We start from the raw sequence: 7,093 nt of genomic DNA, 5'->3' as shown, positions 1-7,093 counted from the left end.
GAACAAAAATCTCAACTCAGAAAAAAATAGCACCTTCAAATTGGAGCCTCTGATACTCCTCTATATTGTTTTAAAGGCAGAAGTTACTGATTTATGAAATTGTAAGGCAGATCAATGCACAAAAACTTCTGCCGCTTTCTTGGTGCCTTGTGTGGATGCACTTGCACATTGCTCATTTTCTACCACTGAAGTTATGCTATGGTAAATCAAACATTAATGTGTAAGTCTCTGCAGCATCCTAGCATGGCAAAATAATGATACCTTAGAAGCACTTTTTTACCACTTCAGCTGTAAGTACCAATGTATTTTTTATACTGCTACAGTCAATATTCATCTTTAAATATGAGAGACCTCCAGCACTTCTCACGAAAGCATTTCAAAAGCCCAGAGCATGAGAGAAGTAGAAGGCTCATGTTATGGAGGTGAACTGATGCCAAGAGGAGCAATGAAGACAGTGTTGTGTGAACCCAATGGAAAGACAGAAAAACAATAGATAATTTTTCATTTATTATTCTTGCCTGATTTAAGCCTCCAACCATTTGTATCACATCATTAAGAAGAACGAGATCTGCTGCCAGGACAGTGTGAACATCTTCTATGGTATTTTACACGACTGTATTTTTGTGCATGTTTCTAAATAAAACCTCCTTTGCAGCAGACTGCAACAGTCGGCTTCACACTTTTCCAAGGCAAAAAGCTTCACCTTTGTTCGTTCTTGCCAGTATGCCTCACTTAAATTGAGCCTGGCTTTTTGACGACTGCCCGAGGTGCTTTCTCTGTGTGCTAGGAGAATCGTTTCAAAAGGCGTACTTGTTCTAAAGTGCACCAGAGGAATGCAGGGAAGTTCACTGGCGAGGGAAAAGATAAACAGTGCAAACAAAAAGAGCAGTTTAATCTTGCTCCGCTGTATCTCAGCTGCAATTCTACTTTCTCTGGGCAGCTTTGACACAATCACAATGTAAGAGGCTGGCTAGGAAGTGCAGTTTGCAGTCGCACCCAGCCCCACCTTGAAACAGAAAGACTGAAACACCCACAGTAAAAGAAAACGTTTGCTCACCAGGCGATAATGTGCAACAAAATTTTCCTCTGCCATGGTTGCACTTCATTGGTAGCCTCCTGCGTTTCTGTACCTATTAAGTGTAGCAGGAAACTCTGGCCGGCATTCAGACTTAGCACACATGATGGTTTTCACTTAGCAAGCCTGTGGATGAGTCATTACATCCACCAGCCCAAGCACCGTGTGCTGCTTCAGGCCAGGCACAGCCCGAGGAGCTCAGGCAGCAAGGTGGACACATACCTGTGGATGTCTGCAGGACAAAAGACTTGATTTGAACCCCGTTCTTGCCGGCAGCAAGTTCTCTGCAGGTTATTTGACATTTAGGTCTTTGTTTCTCATCCTTTGTAATGAGGTTATTCCTCTCTACTTCATCTAGTGCTGGTGGCATCTCCCACTTGCAAACTGCATTAAATCATTGTGTAGAGGGACACCTAGGGAGGTGCACTTTATAGCTCCAGGGTAACTGGTGGAATGAAGAGGAAGTATATTGCCCCCCAAATCCAAAGAGTTAATGTTACCAGTTACCACTGGCTTACTGTCTCAGAGCTGGGGGTGGCAAAAAAGAAAAAAAAAAGCAGCTTCACAGTGAACTCCCCTTTTTTCTGGCATCTCATTGTGGGCGAGGGGAGGGAAACCCATGGAAAGATCACTACAGTGGTGCCTTTAAATAATATTTCATCCAATCACCACTTCAAGGCAACAAAAAGAAGTTTACTTCACAGTACCATTTGTTTATGGTAGACATTTTATGATACTTATTCAGGTTTGCTGAAGCCTCCTAGAAAAACTCCTATGGTCCAAATGAACAGGTGCGTCATCACAAAAAAAACCCTCTTACTCTTAGCATATTCTTGCTGGACTGCCACAAACCACCTGAAAAAGCAGGCTTGGGCCAGGGAATCCCTCTGCAGAGCCCTTAGCCATGGCAAATCTTGTCCTGGCGTTCCCGGGGAGCTGTCTGGCCCTGGCAGGGTCCCTGCGGGTTGCCAAGCAGGGACATCAGCACTGCTGTGCCTGCACGTTGAGCTTTGCTTTTATACTCACTGCTATTACAAGAACCTACACTTTGACCATAATAGGATGTTTCCTTCCACCATTGTGGAAGCTTGGAAAAGCACAGACTTATTTCAAAAAAGCCCAGGGAGGTGAATGATTTGAGGTGCATCACAGCTGATTAACCAAAATCCTTAAGTAAGAGTAAGCCTTCCCTTTGAGCTACTTCAAAATAACCTTTAGCACAAATGTCTCTCTAGGCTCAGGATATCCAAATGCAAAGCAGACGGGTCCCAAGGGCTTTTTCCCCTGCTCTCTTATACCTCCTCTGTATCTTTTTGTCATAATGTATTGCATTTAAAAGTAACAAAGGGAGAAAAACTACACCTTGTGGGAAGTTTAGCTCTGTTCACACGATCTGCTTTCTTTTTTTAGCATGATGCTTCCTGTATGCTTGGGGACGTCAGTCGCTGTTTCTGGCAAACTACATTCCCAGCAGAGAGGGGCATGCAGGAGAGAGTGCAGTGGCAGGCAGTTTCTGTACAAGTAGCCCCTGCCAGCACAAGAGGAGATACAGATTCGAAGGGAATATTTTTGCAGAGCAGAAATCCGCTGTCCTTCTGATCCCCTGAGAAGGTGGCAGAGCAAGTGCAGCATCTCTCACCACAAACGTCTCAGAGATGCAGCTGTTGATTTCAGGCGTGAGGGTGAAAGGAAGGCTGCAGCCTCCTTGGCTTGCCACCCTCGCTGCAATGACACCGCTGGAGAGAGCGGCACTTCAGGACAGCTCTCCTCACCCCTCTCTGGGGGCAGAACTCTGGTCATGTCCTGCTGCACCCAGAGGCAACCAGCGGAGTGGGGGAAAAGAAATGCTGAGGGGCAGCAGAGCCCAGCTCCGCACCCTGTGTGCTGTTTGGGTTTGGCAGCTTTTTGTGACAAACCTGGATCCAGGTGGGACAGCAGAGGACATGCCCTCCTCCCCCAGCACCACCGGGTGCATTTCGGCTCCTGAGGAGGAGGCCTCCTGCCCGCGTTGCTGGCAGTGGCCGTGGTCATTCTTTCCGTGTGATAAATATGGTAACAGAGTTTGCATAAGGTCAGAGCTGGGAATAAATGCCATTGCTCAAATAGGAGAGAGCTAAGTTTCATTCACTCGCCGCCGTTCCATGTCAACGCCGTTTGTTAAGGGTGACCTATTACGGGTGACCTAGAGGCTGCCCTGGAAACCAAATTAACTTACTCTCTCTCCTGCAAGCTTGCAAAAGCACCCTGGGTACAGCCAGTGCCCGAGCGTGCCAGCTGTGTTTGCTCCCAGACAGGCTGGCGGCGTTTGCACAGGCTGTGCACGTTCGGGCAGCAACGAGGGCAGAAAGCAGAAGGCCGGGCAGAGCACGTCCAGGAGCTATAGGATGGCTGCACGGTGGTATGGACCCAGCTGAGGTGGCACGGTGCTGGATTTGGCTGCCTTTTCTGCATCCAGAGGTCTGCCGCTTGCCACTGTCACGCGGTGGCAACATGCACCTCATTCCCAAAAGGCTTGTCTTTGGCTTGAGTGGGAAAATCCCTTTCCATGCATCCAGACGTTGCAAATAGGTCCAATCACTTGCCAAAAACTAGCAGTTGGAGACTGTGCTAATAGATACACAAAGAGACAGAATTAAACAGGCAGGTTTTTTAAAATCGGTCATTTCAAGAGCCCTGAGCGCTTGCCTTCATGACTTGAAAAAGAGAGTAAAAGGACATGAAATATGTGGTGTACATTAAATATGGCAATCACATATTGAAGACCATTAATTTCTCTTTGTCACCCATTTTTCCCAGATCACATAAAAAATACTTAATTTGGGATACCTGAAATATGTAAATGTTGTCCAAGTTAATCAGTTATGGGCAAATCAACTGTCCATACCCAAAACAAATCTTTGGTGAACATGGGAGAACAAAAAATCTCATCTGACTGATATGTAAAGACTGATGGCCTTTACACAGTTCTGAGTAGGAGGTTACCTAACAAATGCACATTTTATTTTAATGATGAATCTGCCTCACATCTGTGCACCAGCATTTGAGATCTGCTCAGATTCACCCTCCAGTTGAAGTTAAATTAGTATTTATACACATTTATCTCTGGTTGAACAGCCAAGAGTATCATTTCAGGTAACGAGGCTTTGACTGGGGGGAGTACACTGTGGAATAATAAAACAGCTCACTGCTCTATTGGGCAATAGATCATATTGGACAATGTGAATTCAAAATCTCAAAGCTGTACTGAGTGAAGGTGAATTAGGCTGGTTCATCCTCATGCTGGTTTGGGTACTCAAGAAAACCATTCTCTGTCTTTGCAATCAAGAAGCTGGACTAAGGAAAGCTTAGGTTGCTCCTTCCTAAACCATTCCTGTTCACCACTTCAATTTTGAGAATTCAGAGAATAATATAATTCTTAAGCTTCGATATGTGGACAAAGAGGTAGAACGTATTTTCAGGATGGAATGTCGTATAACTTACATGAGGAAACTCTAACACTGAAAACTGACCTCTGAAATCCTATAGCTCACCACTGTATGAATGTAGAGCTACTGCAGTTCAAGTCCACAGAAGCAAGTTTTAAGACTGTCTAGAAAAACAAAGCAAATTATAGTCATTTCCAGTTCTCCTCAATTTTTAATTGTCATCTGTATGTGCACCACAACCAAAGGTAATTCCTACCCTAAGGAATTGTCAAATCTAGCTAAAAAGTGATGAAAGTACAACATATTACAGGTAAGCCACTTCCATATTTTAAAAGTATCCAATTAAACTTGAAAACATACCTGCAGAACCATCTAGTACCTTATATTTATACAGATATGACTTCTCTAATGGAGTTAGGCAAGAATATGTATGCCCAGTGCACATCAGCGATGCTTGCTGATAAGTTTGCACTATATTCCTTCAATATCTCTCAGCAGGGCCCTCAGGCCAATTTGAAATCTGTACGCTGCTTATTTTCATTTCAGGCTCCCTCCGTGACCACATCATTTGTTCAAACAGCACACTTGAAAGGCTCTGCCGCTCCAGCTTGTTTTTATTTACAGGCTAAGATGTTTTGGCCGCCGAGGCGATAAGCATCGCAGCGGGCAGGTACGGCAGGCTGGCAGGGCTCACCTCCGTGAAGGTGGCAAGAGGGGAGGTGCTAAGGTTAGACAGGGGGAGCGTAAACAGAGTTATCTTCACAAGGAGTAAACACAACCATCTCTTGGCACTGAAGAAGGGTGGGAATTATGGCTGAATTAACTTCCTCTGCTTGCATCGCTATGGACTTAATGTCTTTGTAGAATGAGTTTAAAGAGATATTCGGATGTTTACAAAGATCTTTCTGCTGCTTTCTGTTCTAAATACATTTTCCTTTGAAATATTGAGCCCTGAGTCAAACACTTAAGTCTTTAATGAGAATTTTGCCTAAGTAATAAAATGAATAATGACTTCAGGTTTTGGCGCTGGATGAAAACAAATGTTCTTCCTGTGACAGAGAAAAATAATCCATTGATATGAAGTATCTAAGTGGTCACTGACACAATAAATCATTTCATAAATCCCTGAACACTGATCTTTCAAATGCTTTGCAGCTTGAAACTGATATAATGCATGCTTTAAAAAGTCCTTAATTATGCATTTTTCCGATACAATTATTCAAATCTCCCCTGTGACTAATACTTGTTTTCGAGACAAAGCCTTGGGAGGGGATGAGGTTAGCTGGCCGATGGTGTGCTGGCTGTCTCCTGGGCAGATGTGCCGGAAGAGCAAAGGGCACTTCTGGCACATCCGTCCAGGGACAGCAACAGCTCGGCTCTCCTCTTTGAGTAGTGGCACCAAAATATTCCTATTGCATCATTTACTTCAATAAATCATCCTCTCCCCCATGATATATTGGGTGATATTCCTGTGTTTGTTTAAGGCATAATCAATGCTGCTGACTCACACAATTCCCAGTCTGGTGTAGCAGAAGGATATCCTGACAGTTATCAAGACCCGGCCCATGTACATTTTTGAAAATTAAATACTAGTAAGCTAGAGTACTACATTGCAACTTTTGTCCATGACTGTTTCCAATGAGTTATCTGGCCCACCTTCAATCCTGTGTTCGGTTTTGGGCCCCTCATCATAAGAAGGACATTGAGTTACTAGAGAGAGTTCAGAGGAGGGTGATGAAGCTGGTGAGGGGTCTGGAGCACAAGTCTGATGAGGAGCGGCTGAGGGAACTGGGGCTGTTCAGCCTGGAGAAAAGGAGGCTGAGGGGAGACCTTATCGCTGTCTACAACTACCTGAAAGGAGGTTGTAGCATGGAGGGTGTTGGGCTCTTCTCCCAAGTAACAAGTGACAGGACAGGAGGAAATGGCCTCAAGTTTTGCCAGGGGAAGTTCAGTTTGGATATTAGGAAAAATTTCTTCATGGAAAGGGTTGTCAGGCATTGGAACAGGCTGCCCAGGGAAGTGGTGTTTAAAAGGTGTTTAGACGAGGTTCTTAGGGACATGGTTTAGTGCTAGAGTTCATGGTTGGACTCTATGATCCTGAGGGTCTCTTCCAATTGAAATGATTCTATGATCTTGCCTCTTTCAGAAACCTCTTCTGCAGAGTTTTTTCTCCTCCTGGATGCTGTATACCTACACAAATACAAGTGACCGGCAAAGGAGATCCCAGAGGAAAAAAAATCCCAGATAATCTGCTGAATTTGATTACTTTATTGAATTGGATATTCCATTCCTGAGTTGCTTTAGCATCTGTACTATGCCAGAATTGCTTGCCCTGGGTGGGTGAGGTAGAACAAGTACCTAAACATTCCCTACAGGATATGGAGCAAGATGCATCTTCAAGATGCACAGTAAGAGACGGGCCTATGGGTCTTCTGGATAGCCTTGTGTTTGTCAGCTGGGTGGTACATCATCTGCCAGGAACATGTGTTTTCTTTCAGGAACATGTATGAACTGACGTGAGATATTATACAAACAGGACAATGAATCGGGACAGGCCAAGTTATGCAACATATTTCCCATGCTCAGATATTCG

This window comes from Streptopelia decaocto (assembly GCF_964273445.1).
Source record: "Streptopelia decaocto genome assembly, chromosome: 3".
NCBI classification, from domain to species: Eukaryota; Metazoa; Chordata; class Aves; order Columbiformes; family Columbidae; genus Streptopelia; species Streptopelia decaocto.
This window is presented reverse-complemented; position numbering follows the sequence as displayed.